We start from the raw sequence: 16,785 nt of genomic DNA on the forward strand, positions 1-16,785 counted from the left end.
TTTACATGCTGATACAAGACAATATCCCATATATTTTTTTAAGTAAAAAAGAAAACTAAATAGGTCTAGTATGATTTTAAAAAAAAGAAAAGAAATTAAGAAACTAAGAAAGAAAGAAAAAAAATGAAAGAAAGGAGGAAAGAAAGAAGGAAAGAAAGAAAGAGAAAGAAAGAGGAAAGAAAGAAAGAAAAAGAAAGAAAGAGGAAAAAGGCACATATATTCATGTGTGGCTGGAAGATCTCTGGAAGCGTACATAAGAAGCTGGTGATAACAGTGGTTACCTCCAGAGAAAGAAACAGGGGGCAGGGTAAAAGGGAGCCTTATCTTCCACTATGTTTACCATGTGCAAATATATGTTCAAAAAATGTTCTCAAAAACGTATATCAGGGGCTTCCCTGGTGGCGCAGTGGTTGAAAGTCCGCCTGCCGATGCAGGGGACACGGGTTCGTGCCCCGGTCCGGGAAGATCCCACATGCCGCGGAGCGGCTGGGCCCGTGAGCCATGGCCGCTGAGCCTGCGTGTCCGGAGCCTGTGCTCCGCAACGGGAGAGGCCACAACAGTGAGAGGCCCGTGTACCGCAAAACAAAAACAAAAACAAAAACAAAAACAAAAACGTATATCAGAACATTAAGAGATTAGCTCTGGTCATTTTGAGAAATACGATAACAACTGTCCAATTTATTCCTTCCACAGTAAATAACTGCCAACAATTGACTTCACTTTTCCCCTCTCCTATTTCCAGATGATGTCTCTCTTGGCCACCTTATCAGACATGAAATTCCTGCTCAGACAATCCCACCTTAGAGAAGATGATGTCTCCAAAGTCACCATTAAGGGCACATGCATTGCTTCTCCCATTATCACTTTTTGTGAAGATTTATTTAGCTCATCCAATTTGCTGTTGACTTCAAAAATACAGTGGCCTTTCATGGGAAAGGACACAGGATTGGTAAAGAGCTTTGGGCTTCAAGACCACTGAGGAAGATTAAGATGGCTTGTCCTAGAGAGAAGGGAAAGGGAAGCTACTGCCTTTGACTGAATTGAGAGAGTGACACTACTGGGAGATGCCTTTCCCAAGAGCACCCCGAATGGAGGGACACTTGATACTTGTGGAGAGTAAACTCCAAGGCATCAGCCTTGAGAACCACAGTGAAAGGGTGTCTGAGGCAAGGCAGTCAGGACCATTGCAGGAGCCTCTTGGAGCCAACACAGCTTTGGAACTCGGTGGTCAGTGGAAGTGGGGGAGCAGCCCTTGACATCAGTACCGTGTGGAGGCAGGTACCAAGGTAACTATAATGAGCACCCCAGGAAAAAGATCAGGCCCCCATTTTCCCCATTTTCTGGGTATCATGTAAACCCCCAAGTTTTTTTTGACAATTCCAAGGAGTGGACTTCCCAAAACATGCCAAGACATGGCCAACTCTGGCAAATGGAACTTGGAGTTTGATTTTATTCGGTTTAGAAAACTGGACCTGAAGGGGAACAAATTCACTCTGGTTACACTATAATTGTTAGAGAAGATGAACTGGATCATTTGATGCTCACACCTGCCTGGTGTCAGTCCTAAGGAGAGCGAGCATTCAATGCTCTTCACACACTTACTCCAGCCTGTCTTTCCAGCCTCATCTCCATTTCCATGCTTTCCCTCCTCCTCCAATCCACACCAAGGATCTTATGCTCCAGCTACTCAAAATTACACACCTTCCCAAACATGCTCCCACGTCTTTGCTTACACTATTCCCTCTGCCTGGAAGGCCTTTCTCCTTTCCATCAGGTGGTATACTACAAAGGCCAGTTTGTAAAACCTGTGACACATCCAGGAAGATTAAATCTGTTCTTGGAGCACCTCATTAACCCTCTTATAACACATGTGTGTTAAAGGCTGTAATATTTAGTTACCTGTCTCATCAGGCAACCTGAGATTCCTTAAGGGCCAGGCTTCTGTCTGATTCATCTCTGCGGCCCAGCATGTAGCCCAGTACCTGGACCATAGATTTGTTCCACCTGAATCAAATCTAATTTAACTAGTGCTTGATCCACGATAACCCTGTTTTTCTTACTTTCTTGCTAGCCTGGTGTCACCATTCACAAAAGCATTTTTGGTTTGAGGGTGAATCACAGGAAGACCCTGGTGTCCAACAGTCAATGCCCAGGGCAAAGCCTCAAGGAACAGGCACACCCAGGCCTCAGCTACCCAGGTATCTGAAGTTCAGTGGTTTCTCTGGAGTCTGTTTACAGACTCATGTTATACTCAGAATTAACCACCTCCAAATTTTTTCCACACCAAAATTCATCAGGTTGAAGTTCTTTCCCCTTAACTCAGAAAATCAAGCCTTGACACTTAAGGCTGATTTAGAAAGCGTTTTATATCTGGGTTCTCTTTATTATGACCATTTCTGCTTCTACAGCACATTTCTTCCCTTTATCGGGGGGGAAAAAAAAAGCTGTAGAGGCTTTTGTTTCTATTTATCAAAGAGAAATGTGAGGCTTTGCTAAGCAACTGTGTTGACTCAAAGGACAGAGAAAAGGAGGTGGGAGCATTTAATGCCGCTTCTTAAACGTGAAGGACATTTAATGCCACTTCTTTTTTCTTTCTTTCTTTTTTTCTTTCAAATCAGCAGCAGCATACTTTATTTTTATTTTTCTTTTGGCCGTGCCACATGACATGCAGGATCTTAGTTCCCTGACCAGGGATCAAACCCGTGCCACCTGCAATGGGAGCACGGAATCTTAACCACTGGACCACCAAGGAAGTCACAATGCCATTTCTTTTTAAAGAAAAAACATTACCTTCTTTATTCTAGCTGCTTAACTTAGACGAGACTCTGGACCACAGTAGCTTAATCTGTAAAATGGGAGTAAAAATACTTGGCTGACCTGAAGGATTTCTTAGGGTTCCTTCCAGCTTCATGATTCTACAGCTCCACCTTCACTCCCAACAGTAGGAACCCTAATGCAGTTTCAGTAATCATTGAGCCCAGTGAGGTCCTAAGAGATGCAAAATCAGAGGCTGAGAGCCAGATATCCCCAAAGCTAATTCTGATTTGCCTTTTAAACATTTCACTTCTTTATCTTCTCAATGGTAAGGGGCCAAAAAAGAAAATAAACATTGAAGAAAAAAAGTCCTTAGCTTGGAACACTAAGAGGCTAAGAATACCAGAAACGGTTCCGATGAACCTAGGGGCAGGACAGGAATAAATACACAGATGTAGAGAATGGACTTGCGGACACGGGGAGGGGGAAGGGTAAGCTGGGACAAAGTGAGAGAGTGGCATGGACATATATACACTACCAGATATAAAATAGATAGCTAGTGGGAAGCAGCTGTATAGCACAAGGAGATCAGCTCGGTGCTTTGTGACCACCTAGAGGGGTGGGATGGGGAGGGTGGGAAGGAGACGCAAGTGGAAGGAGATATGGGGATATATGTATATGTATAGCTGATTCACTTTGTTATACAGCAGAAACTAGCACAACATTTTAAAGCAATTATACTCCAATAAAGATGTAAAAAAAAAAAAGAAACCCCATGATTCTGATGTGAGAAGTGATAAAAAAAATTATTCTGTACAGCAGAAACACAACATTGCAAACCAGCTGTACTCCAATAAAAATTTTTTAAAAATAATTCTGACACTTGTTAAAATGGTAAGGATGATTTTGTTCAAGACTATTGCAAAGTCTAGGCAGCAAAGATAGCTGTAAAGCACAGACAGCAAAGAAGCCGGGGATTTTTGCCAAGGAACAGAGTGAGGAAGTCAGTGGATAGAAAATTACTGATAGGAGACATTGCTAAACTGACCGAAGGGGGTCCTTGCTAAAGTCACCTCAAGGATTTATACATCAAGGGTGGGGGGATACAGAAGTTGATCAGTTATCAAGGGTTAAGGATATGCACTAAACTGATTTAGCAATATTCTTGGGCAGGGCAGGCAGAAGATAGTATGAGGCCCAATGTGGAGGCCTAGTCAAAAAGAGGGTTCAGAAAATAAACAACAAAAACCTACTGTATAGGACAGGGAACTTATTCAATGTCTTGTAATAACATATAATGGAAAAGAATATATATATATATAACTGAACCACTATGCTGTACACCTAAAACTAACACAATATCGTCAATCAACTATACCTCAATAAAAATAAATAAATAAATAAAAATAATACAAATAAATAAAATTTTAAAAAGAGGTCTTGGAGGAAGCTGACTATATAGTTTGGTCAAGGAGCCAGTACAAACTTCCCATCACTCTGCCCCTCCCTACGTCGTTAAAGGAATTAATATCCATAAAGCATTTAAAACACCCCTTAGGGCTTCCCTGGTGGTGCAGTGGTTAAGTATCCACCTGCCGGTGTTGGGGACATGGGTTTGAGCCCTGGTCCGGGAAGATCCCACATATCGTGGAACAACTAAGCCCGTGCGCCACAACTACTGAGCCCATGAGCCACAACTACTGAGGCCGTGTGCCACAACTACTGAAGACCGTGCGCCTAGAGCCCGTGCTCCACAACAAGAGAAGCCACCGCAATGAGAAGCCCGTGCACCACAACAAAGAGTAGCCCCCGCCCAACACAACTAGAGAAAGCCCTTGCACAGCAACGAAGACCCAATGAGGCCAAATATAAAATAAATAAATAAAATTTTAAAATAAATAAATAAATAAAATAAAATAAAATACCCCATAATCCCATTTTTGTTTGGGGAGAAGAAAACTGGAATAATTTTGATTATGTTAACAAAAGTTATTTCTAGATTACAAGCAATTTTTATTTCTTTCTTTGAGCTTTTCTATACTTTCCAAATATTCTACAATTAAAAAGTGGCCCCAATAATTTTTGAGTTAAAGGAAGTAAAGGCAGCTGGCTCTTCTGCACTGGGGCCATCAAAGCCAGTAAGTTTTCTAACCAAAATGAGCAGACTCCATCACTCCACCTCCCCATTAAACTCAGGGTCAGAGGGCAGGTCTCAGAGCTGGAAAATACTACTTCTGGAAAGAAAGCTGGAGCAGCAGCCTGTCAAGAAGGCGTGCAACTAAGCGCCCTGAAGCCAGAGCAAGTCAGCAAAATTCCTATTATTTGAAACATGGAAAGTGAGATTAAGTCTTTCCCTGACACCAACAAATAAAGTATGGGGGCCTGAGACAAGATGCCAAATCCAGTTTTGGGTTTACCCGGTTTTGTTACAGCAGAGGGTATAAAGCTGGGCCTCATATCTCACTATTTACATGCAAATCTGATCAAAAATGAGTTGGCCCTACTCCAGGTACCCAGATCTCGAAGGAACTCTGTTTCCAGGGAGGCCCGTGCCTTCTAGGTACAAGTCTCTCTTCTCTGCTTTATTATGGGGGGAGGGGAAAAAAGATACTAAGGCATCTCCTTCACACATTGAAATCATCATGGATTGTGAAACAAAGTGTTGCTTTCCCCCTTCCGACAGTCTACTTGTTACCAGTTGTTTAAGCTTCTCAAAGGCAGGGATCCAGGATTACCTTTTATTCATCTATGTGTCCTCTAGAATGCCACCACAGTGCTGCTCAAAAGCAAGGACATGGGGGGCTTCCCTGGTGGCACAGTGGTTGAGAGTCTGCCTGCCAATGCAGGGGACACGGGTTCGAGCCCTGGTCTGGGAAGATCCCACAGGCCGCGGAGCAACTAGGCCCGTGAGCCACAACTACTGAGCCTGCGTGTCTGGAGCCTGTGCTCCGCAACAAGAGAGGCCGCGATAGTGAGAGGCCCGCGCACTGCGATGAAGAGTGGCCCCCGCTTGCCCCAACTAGAGAAAGCCCTTGAACAGAAACGAAGACCCAACACAGCCAAAAATAAATAAATTAATTAATTAAAAGAAAAAGAATGCAACACAATTCAAAAAAAAAGCAAGGACGTGGTTCCCTGAATAAGATGATAAAGAACAAAAGTGTGGGACAGGAGGACTAGATGTTCAAGTCGGTACCAACCAACCCTGGTTTAGGCCTAAACAGATGCAGTTCCCTCGACATTCTACAGAGGATCTGAATAAAACATGAGGCTTTGTAGAAGTACCTATAGTACAAGAACAAATACCAAGCCTGCTGAATTCCAGGGGCTGCCCTGGGCAATAAAGAGGAAGATACAAGGAGAAAGGATACAGTTCCATTATTTCAAGTAGTTTACAATCTAATGTTTTTCAAACCCTCAGAGCCTTCATGACAGGAAAAACAAAGCGGGGGAGGAGAGAATATAACTTAAGAGAGACTAAGAGACATGCCAACCGACGCAATGCAAAGTGTGGGCCTTCTTTGGGTCACTGAACGCTTTGAACAAACGGAACGTAAAACAACGTAGGAGAGGCACCCTCCGCCTTCTCCACCGCTGCCGCCTCCCTCTTCTGCTGCTCCGGGTGGTGCTTGCGTGCTCCTTCGGTGCGGATCTCGTTCCTCTGCTGTGAAGCGGCAGCTGAGGGGACTGCGGCGCTCGCCATGGCCGAGGAAAGCCCAAGGGAGGAGTCAAGACTGACAGCAACGATCATATTAATTTGAAGGTGGCGGGGCAGGACGGTTCTGTGGTGCAGTTTAAGATTAAGAGGCATACACCACTTAGTAAACTAAGAAAGCCTATTGTGAACGACAGGGTTTGTCAATGAGGCAGATCAGATTCCGATTTGACGGGCAGCCAATCAATGAAACAGACACACCTGCACAGTTGGAAATGGCGGGTGAAGATAAAATGGACGTGTTCCAGCGGCAGACAGGGGGTGTCTACTGAAAAGGAAACCTGCTAGTTTACTCCAGAATTCTGCTCCTCCAGACCAAGAAGACATTTTCAATTAGAAAACCGCAATTTGGTTCCACCACACCCTGACTACTACAGTATAGTTTCTCTATTCTCTCGTATTCCCGTTCCCCATTCCTTTATTGTACATAAAGTAACTGGTGTATGTGCACAAGCATACTGCATTTTTTTTTAACTAAATGGCCAATGGTATGTTTTGATCGACATCAAATGGAGATGGGCTGGGAAAAAATACTGGTTCTGTGAAAATACCCCCTTTTCTCCATTAGTGGCATCCTCATCAGCTCTTATCTTTATATTCCGGTAAGTTATTTTGCTCTCACTGTTTAACAAAAAAAGAACAACATAAAAATTCTTGCATACCTTGTTCGATTGGGGAATTTTAATGTTTTTCATTTATCATTGTAAAACAAAGGACAATTTTATAACTTCTTTGTACGTAGCTGTTACATGTAGGGCAATCCGTCTTTCAGTAGGGATAAATTACTCTAAAAGAAATGAATCTTAGTTTTCCTTTCAAGTCAAGCACCTTGTTGTTTAAATATACTTCTTGTTAAAAATGAAAAAAAAACGATTTATGAGAAATGCGAACATTGACTGGATATCTGATATAAGGATATCTGATATAAAGAACAAAAGGAAAAGTGAAGGGTTACATGAAACGTGATCTATGAAGAAATAAATTGCTCTTAAAATACCTTCACTTTTAAATATATATATCAATGTTTTGAATAAGTTGTTTGGTGATTTTCTTTTCTGCTCTTCGGTAAAAATGATTACTAACCCTCAGTCATCACCTCGAACAATAAGGTACACCTAGGTAGCAGAGTGCTTGTAAAATATACTTGCCAATAAGACACAAAAACATTAACATTTTTAAATAACATCTTTGAAGGAGAAAAATGTTTTCCAATAATCTCTGGCACTGTGTTTTCTTCACTCACCAAAAACAAAAACAAACCAAAAAAACAACAGGAAAGAAGAATAGCACTGGAGAAATAGAAAGAAGTGGTATGAATGAGCCTTTGAATGGAGTTAGGAGGCTACAATTTTTTTTTAACATCTTTATTGGAGTATAATTGCTTTACAGTGGTGTGTTAGTTTCTGCTTTATAACAAAGTGAATCATCTATGAGGCTACAAATTTTGATCTCGCTATCAGAGTTGTGACATTGTTCCTCACAGTAGGACAAAGATTCACACTGAGGATATTAAGATTTGTTTCCTTTAAGTAAACTAATTTCCATTTCGCATACATAACATTGCTTGGGTTGACTTCTGCTCCTATAATGGAATCAGGAAATTTAATATTATGGCTAAAAGGAACTTTGTTTCATCTGTTCTGTCAAACATACTTCATGAAGAAACTGAGGGCCAAAGAAGTTAAAGTGCCCTGGGTCCATAGCCAGTTAGTGTTTGAGCCAGGAGTGAAAGTGAGGGAGAGTGAGGAAAAGTCCCTCCAACACTCAGTCTAGAGCAGAGATGGGCAAACTAAGGATGGTGGGCCAAAGCCGGCCCACTGCTTGTTTTAGTATGGCCTGCAAGCTAAGAATGGTGTTTACACTTTTAAAGTTGGAGAAAAAATATCAAAAGAAAAATAATATTTCTTGATATGTGAAGATTATCTGAAATTCAAATTTCAGTGTCCATTACGTTTTTTTAAATTAATTTTTACTGGAGTATAGTTGGTTTACAATGTTGTGCTGTCCATTAAGTTTTACTCCAACACCGGCACACTCTTTCATGTATGCGTTCTCTATGGCTGCTCTTGTCAGCAGAGTTGAGTGGTTGCAACAGAGACTGTACGGTCTGCAAAGCCTAAAACATTTCCTCTCTGGCCCTTTACAGAAAAAGTTTGCAGAATCCTGGTCCAGAGCCCTATTTGTGTCAAGATTCCTTTACAGAACAGGGCCAGGCTCGGTGCTCTGTGACAGCCTGGAGGGGTGGGATAGGGAGGGTGGGAGGGAGGGAGACGCAAGAGGGAAGAGATATGGGAACATATGTATATGTATAACTGATTCACTTTGTTATAAAGCAGAAACTAACACACCATTGTAAAGTAATTATACCCCAATAAAGATGTTAATAAAATAAAAAATAAAAAAAATAAAAAAAAAAAAAGACATATAGAAAGTATCCTTAATGCACAAGTCGTAGGCCTTCTGGGCCTCCTGGTTCAACCCAGTTGCTTTTCGTGTTGGATGCTGCTGGAAGAGGGGAGAACTGGTAGCTGCCCTGCGTGTCCTCCAGCCAACATGCTGAGCTGAGGTGGGGTGATTTAGTTTCTGTTCTCACTGCCCATTTAATCATGAGCCTCTCAGCTAACCCTGTCAACAGGGAGGCCAATTAGTGCCAATTTCTATGTGAAAGGCATTTCCTTAAGGCAGAACTGAGATCACCACCTCATTTCACACAAACAATTCAAGGTCACAAGGTTAACCTGGTTAGATTCAAACCATGGCTTAAAAAGTGAAAGGCAACCCTCTTACCAATCCCTAGAGCTTTCTGGACACCTTAGGAAAAAGTGTCAAAGAACTCACCTCATTTACCACGAGGGGACCTAACACTTCAGGGGTAAACAGCAACAGGTGCTGCAAACTTAATATCCCTCCACAAGATTACTCACAGATTTCCCACAGATGTTTATGGCAAAACTTTATTAGAGCCATGTGTAGTAATCAGCTTCCTTGGAATTCAATTCAAGAGCACTAGGCCCTCTACTTCAGAGTTCTGAATTTTTTAGGAAATCAAAGACCCAGCTCCAAGGGCCAGTGAGTTCTCAAAATGCATTTCTTACAAGTGAAAAAAAATATATATATATACAGAGGCCTCTCACTGTTGTGGCCTCTCCCATTGCGGAGCACAGGCTCCGGATGCGCAGGCTCAGCGGCCATGGCTCACGGGACCAGCCGCTCCGCGGCATGTGGGATCTTCCCGGACCGGGGCACGAACCCATGTCCCCTGCATCGGTAGGTGGACTCTCAACCACTGCGCCACCAGGGAAGCCCACAAGTGAAAATATTTTGATAGGCAACTTTGTTTTGTACTAGAAAGCCTAAAAATTTACTGTAAATAAATTTTTATGTGCATATGGCAATATTTTAAGAAGATGAGCAGAGCTTACTTCTTAAACCCTTTGGTGGATCATCTCATAAAACATAGATAAAACTTTTGTTCCTGGAGAGTGCATAGTTTGTTATTCAAAATAATTCATGATTTTTAAAAATTGATGTGCTAGTCACATAATATAAATTTCTTATTCTAAATAAATCAAATTGTTTATTCTAAAATGAACAATTCAGGGACTTCCCTGGCAGCACGGTGGTTAAGAATCCGCCTGCCAATGCAGGGGACGCGGGTTCAATCCTTGGTCCGGGAAGATCACACACGCCGCAGAGCAACTAAGCCCATGCGCCACAACTACTGAGCCCGCATGCCACAGCTACTGAAGCCCACGCGCCTAGAGCCTGTACTCCACAACGAGAAGCCACCACAATGAGAAGCCCACACACCGCAACGAAGACCCAATGCACCCAAAAATAATAAATAAAATAACATGAACAATTCAGTGGCAGTACATTCACAATGTCATGGTTTGTTTTTATGTCAATGCAGCCTTTTATATTTATATTATTCATAATATTTATAATAGTATTATATATTAATATTTATATTTTGACTGTTAAGAGGGCACATACACCCACGTTCCTCAAATGAATTTGAAGTCAAGAATTGTTTTTTAAACCAATAAACTGTCTCTCTTGGATATTCAAATTGCCAAATGGTGATGAGAGGTAAATCACACTAGTGGACAACAGGAAAAGAAAATTCTTTTAAACCGATTACAACCACTCAGAAAGGAGATCTACTAGGTTTTCTAGATTGTAGACATTTCTTTGGGGACATTAATATCTCCCTATCTTCCCCCAAACCACACATTTTTTTTAGAATGCCTCTCGAGACTTCCCTGGCAGTCCAGTGGTTAAGACACCGTGCTTCCAATGCAGGGAGCGCGGGTGCAATCCCTGGTCAGGGAACTAAGATCCTGCATGTCGTGCGCATGGCCAAAAAATAAAGATTAGAATGCCTCTATTATTTCCGAAAAATGATACATCATTATTTCATTATTAAAAATTTAAAGTACAAAAAGAAAAAAATTCACTTGAAATTCTACCACCCAGAAATTATTATCTTTAACAAGGTGAACATCTTTCTGGGTAAATATAGAAAGAAAGAAAGAAATTTAGAAAAATGGAATCATACTCTATATCACATTTTAAATTAGAAATATTAGTTTTGGGACTTCCCTGGTGGCACAGTGGTTAAGAATCCGCCTGCCAATGCAGGGGACACAGGTTCAAGCCCTGGTCTGGGAGGATCCCACATGCCGTGGAGCAACTGAGCCCATGCGCCACAGCTACTGAATGTGTGCTCTAGAGCCCGCGAGCCACAACTAATGAGCCTGTGTGCTGCAACTACTGAAGCCTGCGCGCCTAGAGCCTGTGCTCCGCAACAAGAGAAGCCACTGCAATGAGAAGTCCATGCACCGCAACGAAAAGTAGCCCCCGCTCGCCACAACTAGAGAAAGCCTGTGCGCAGGAACAAAGACCCAACGCAGCCCCAAATTAATTTATAAAAATAAAATAAAATAAAAACAAGCCTCAGGGGACTTCCCTGGTGGTGCAGTGGTTAAGAATCCGCCTGCCAATGCAGGGGACACAGGTTCGATCCTTGGTCCGGGAAGATCCCACATGCCGCGGAGCAACTAAGCCTGTCAGCCACAACTACTGAGCCCGTGCACCACAACTACTGAAGCCCCACACCTAAAGTCCGTGCTCTGCAACAGGAGAAGCCACCGCAGCGAGAAGCCTGTGCACCACAAAGAGGAGTAGCCCCCGCTCACCACAACTAGAAAAGCCCACGCACAGCAACAAAGACCCAATGTAGCACCCCCCCAAAAAAGAACTGCTGGGTTTAAAAAAATAAATAAAAAACAAGCCGCAGGCTTATACATGAATGAAGGTTAAGTCCACAAATATTTTTGACCATAAATTATACACTTGGTTTTTCTTGTTGTAGAGAGGACATATTATGTCAGGTATTCAGGTAGGGTACTAGTTAAGTCAGAGTCATCTCCTTGTTTCAGCCCCATTAATGGTGGAATCTGAATACGATCACTGGGCCTAAACTAAGGCAGTGGTTCTTAAACTAGTAAGCATCAGAACCACCTGGGAGTCTTGTTAAAACACAGATAGCTGAGTCCCATCCCCAGAATTTCTGATTGAGACGGTCTGGGGTAGGGCTCAAGAATTTGTATTTCTAACAAGTTCCCAGGTACTGCTGCTGCCTTTCTAAGTTAACAAGCTTGGAGAACCTCTGAACTAAGGTATACACAGAGAGCAGTTTTTCCTACTGATATGTGATTTCTTTTAACATCTTTATTGGAGTATAATTGCTTTACAATGGTGTGTTTGTTTCTGCTTTATAACAAAGTGCTGATATGTGATTTTCAAAACTCCAAGAAAAGTAGCTGTTGTCTTGGAGATATTATCTCTGAGCATTTTGGGCTTTCTCAGGAGGGGTAAATATTAATCCACTGGTAAATATTTTTACAATGGATAGACACTGAAATATTTGTTGAATGACTGAAAGCAAGTCCGGGAACCTGCAGCATAGTCACTTTGAGAAGCTATATACTTTGAAATAGTTTATGGGAAGGGTCACAACTGCTTAAGCAACTGAATTAGATCAATCTTTATAGTTTTTTTTTTTTTCACTTCTCATCCTCAAACTGATGTGACTATATAATTCCTTTGTGAGGTGTCAGATACTGAACATAATCTAACTAATGTGGAATGACTGACTTCACGGTCCAAAGTTCCGTCTGGTGGGTAGGAGAGCAAAGGGGGTGCAAAGATGGTAATCTTCCAGGCTTTGTCAGTATTACTGAAAATTAGGCAGATTATAATCTTTGTTCCAGGGGAAATTGATCACTTAGAATTAGACCTCAACCAGTGTCAAGCTCATGAATACAGAGTCCAGCCCCTAAAGAAGGGAGGATTTTACAGACTGCATAGAGGCAGGATTCAGAGCTGGGGCCTCGGGTTCTGCAAGGAAGGCGGAAGCCAGGAGCCAGGTAGCTCATCTGCACAGATTTTAATTGAAGACTAGAGTTTGGTGAGGGTGGTGGCATTTGGGTTCACACCACATTTAAAGACAATGAAAGTGATAAATCCTACCTAGTGGTGTAACGCCTCAAAACAGGTCAGGCAGTTTGGATTAGATCAGAAACCTGGTGCGCCTAAATCTACAGTTTAAAGATATCTGAAACTTCTAGCTAGGCAGGGCTGAAACGCAGGCTTAACTGCCTCAGGTGGTTTTACAGATGTTTATTTATCAAAACTATCTAAGCATTTTCATATATTTAATATTTTTTTTAGTGTGAGCCATCCTAATTTCAAACTGAGTAAAATCAAATCCAGGGTAAACCTGAATTTGGAATGAAATAAGAACCCTGCCATCCTAAAGCTTAGCCTTCAACTCCAGTTAATTTTTTCTCTTTTTAGAGCTTGGTCATGTTTAGCTCTTGGTTGCCTGGGAACTCTAGCAGTCTGCAGATAAAGACTACCTTAGGAAACTGAAGCCTCTGGAGGTAAAAGCTATGATCCACAAGCTTCTTGCTTTCCCAGAATTGCTCCAGCAGTACTCTTGCTTAAAGGAAAACTCCAGATGGGAAGCAAAACCAATGCTTTTAAAGAGTCCTTGTGTTTTCTATAGGAGATCCTAAGCTGTTGTGAAACTGCGCGTTGAGATTTTGTTCATATAAAGTGTATGAATCTGTTAGGAGAGCCTCCTTCTAAGGGTAACAAAAATCTTATTGTGGGCATTGCTGGGGTAACTAGTTTCTGGGTTATCTCTCATTGGATTTTCCCCCTTTGTATTTTCTAAGTAGATATTTACTAAGTTATGCTAAGCTTTACTAAGTTATTTAAAAACTTTAAAAATATTTTGAAGTCCAGGATTAGATATTTCAATCATCTTTTAAATATTTGGATCTTGGCATTGTTTTACATCTGCTCTCGAGGGCAGATGGCTTTCCAATTCACCAGTTTTAGAACCCATGTGCCCTGCACCTAACGTCAAAGAATGCCATGTAATCACTTTTCCTCCTTTACTGCAATACTGCAGTTTCATTATTGTTAACATGTGGTTAAGATGGTGCCTCTTCACATGAAGTTTGTTCTGGATTCTCAAATTTGGGGGATTAATTTAACTTCAGAATGGAACTTTTTCTAAACACTTTTTAAAAAATTAGCATTTGTGTTTTCATGGCTTTTGCCCTAAAAATTCTCTGGGCTACTAAATCAGGTGCAAATTTTACCTTTGGTCCAATAACAATTGATACTGTGCTATTGCTGTAGCAATTCGGGCAAATGAAGCATCATAAAGAGCAGGGTACAAGTTTAAATGTGATCTCTAGGCAGCCGTTATATAGAGTTATTACAACACTGATCTTGGAGTTCAAAACTTTCTCACATCTAAAGAGACAAAATATGAGGAATTTGCAGCTGTGTGGTTTATGATCATTCTAAATTTTCAGATTCAAGATAAATCAAAAACATAAACTTGTCTTGGGTTTAGTTTGCTATGATAAATTTTTGGCAAGGGTCATATAAGGGTTTGGAAAATTAATACAGCAGTTAGTAGCCTATGCTTCAGCAAAGAAATTTGTCATGTTATTTTTCCCATTCTAAAGGTGAAAAAATTCAGCCAAAAACAATGGAAAGTTATTCCCTCGTGGTCCCCAGCTAAATGGTAAAGGGTTTAATATTTCATATTATTTGGCCTCAGTAGAACCTCATATCCACTTAATAGTTGAACCTAGCCTCCTAGTCTTTGTAAGATTGTATTTCCAAATGCAGCTCACTGGTTATCGCTAGCCCTTTTTTTTTTTTTGCGGTACGCGGGCCTCTCACTGTTGTGGCCTCGGAGCACACGCTCCGGTCGCGCAGGCTCAGCGGCCATGGCTCACGGGCCCAGCCGCTCCGCGGCATGTGGGATACTCCCGGAACGGGGCACAAACCCGTGTCCCCTGCATTAGCAGGCGGACTCTCAACCAGTGCGCCACCAGGGAAGCCTATCTCTAGCCTTTTTATCTTCCTTCAGGCAGGGAAAGAACAGAATCTACTTCTAACATATAAAGAATAAATATTTAATGCCCATTCATTTTCTTTCTTAGATAGATAGACCTTTTGAAAGCCAGTCCCTGACCACACAAAGACCACTTGCTATTTCTGGCTATAACATAAATATTTAATTAAAACCGACTTTGAACCATTCTTCTTTAAAGCACAAAGTACACTAGCCTTGGGCTGCACTTATGCCATTTCCCAAATCCATCTGTTATTTAATCCCAGGGTTTTTACCAGCTTTGCAAATTTAGGAGGCATTAACCTGGCTGTTGGAAATGTTGCTAGGAGATGAATTTTTAACCTTTGAGATACTGTTTCTGGAAGAGAACCAGTCAATCTGGCTATTATGAATAATGCTACCGTGAACATTCATGTAACAAGTTTTTGTGTGGACATATCTTTTGATTTATCTTGGGTATATACCTAGGAGTGGAAGTGCTGTGTCATCGAGTTTTTTATTCCTGTTAATATATATATTTTAAAAATTTCCCCCAGTTTTATTAACATATAATTGACATACAGCACTGTATTAATTTAAGGTGTACAGCATAATGACTTGCATATATTGTGAAATGATTACCACAATAATTTTAGTCAACATTCTTCATCTCATATAGATAAAAAAAAGTTTTATTCCTTGTGATGAGAACTCTTAGGATTTACTTTTAACAACTTTCCTACTATTATAGCTAATATAGAGAATGCTGCGATGAACATGGGTGTGTGGACGTGTCCCAGAGTTTTTTAGTTATTGTTAAATGGGAAGAATACAGGAAAGTATGCCTATTACATCTTCCTGAAACTAATATCTCTTTCTTTCCTTCCTTCTTTCCTCCCTCCCTTCCTTCCTTTCCTTATTATTTGGCTGCATTGTGTCTTGTTGCTGCACGCAGGCTTTCTCTAGTTGTGGTGAGCGTGGGCTTCTCATTGCGGTGGCTTCTCTTGTTGCAGAGCATGGGTTCTAGGCACACGGGCTTCAGCAGTTGTGGCTCGCAGGCTCTAGAGCGCAGGCTCAGTAGTTGTGGTGCACGGGCTTAGTTGCTCTGCAGCACGTGGGATCTTCCCAGACCAGGGCTCGAACCCGTGTCCCCTGCATTGGCAGGTGGATTCTCAACCACTGTGCCACCAGGCAAGTCCTCACTCATAGTTTAATAAGCAAACTCATCCATGTTTAACGTATTCCAAATAAGTAACTGCCTTTGTATTAAGGCACAACACAACTGTCACTGTGGCACAAATCCCTGCTGTTTGTCCCCATGATCTCAGCTAAGACCCCGTGGCCCACAAAACAAAGGCACCTGAGATTTTTCCCTCAGCTGAAGCACAGGGGAGGTACCTGAGAACTGAGACTCTTGGAATTGTCATGGTCTTTGGTCCTGTGTCCAAGTTCATGTCTCCACTGGTGCTGAAGATGAATACTAAGATTTACCAATGTAAAAGCATCTTCAAGTGTCTTTCCTCCTGAGTCCATCTTTGACAAAAGTCCCCAAAGCTTGACCCCTTAGCAAAGGTACAACTCCATATCCTGGCCACTCTTAGGGTATAAAGAGAGAATGAGTTGCCCAGGGGTACACAACAGATGGACTGTTCTCCGCACGTCATGCACTTGTGCAAGGGGTGAGGTGCAGTTGTATGGTAACACGTGAAGTGTACTGTGAGCCTTTAGGATGCATAGAAAGGATAGATGAAAAGTGCATCAGCTAGTCTGTCCCACTTACCCCAGCCCACCCAGTTCAGGGTATTCACATGTTTCTTTTGAGAGTGAAAAGTTGTACACATATAAAGTCTAAGTGTCACTGTAATTCTCTTTAAAAAGGATTTTTTTG

At 41.7% G+C, this 16,785-nt stretch overlaps 1 pseudogene; it reads left to right on the forward strand.

The window, feature by feature from the left end:
- The first annotated feature begins 1,088 nt into the window (after positions 1 to 1,088).
- Positions 1,089 to 6,978, forward strand: LOC132439210 (small ubiquitin-related modifier 2 pseudogene; annotated as a pseudogene).
- The last annotated feature ends 9,807 nt before the right edge of the window (positions 6,979 to 16,785 follow it).

Source organism: Delphinus delphis, chromosome 16, assembly GCF_949987515.2.
Source record: "Delphinus delphis chromosome 16, mDelDel1.2, whole genome shotgun sequence".
NCBI classification, from domain to species: domain Eukaryota; kingdom Metazoa; phylum Chordata; class Mammalia; order Artiodactyla; family Delphinidae; genus Delphinus; species Delphinus delphis.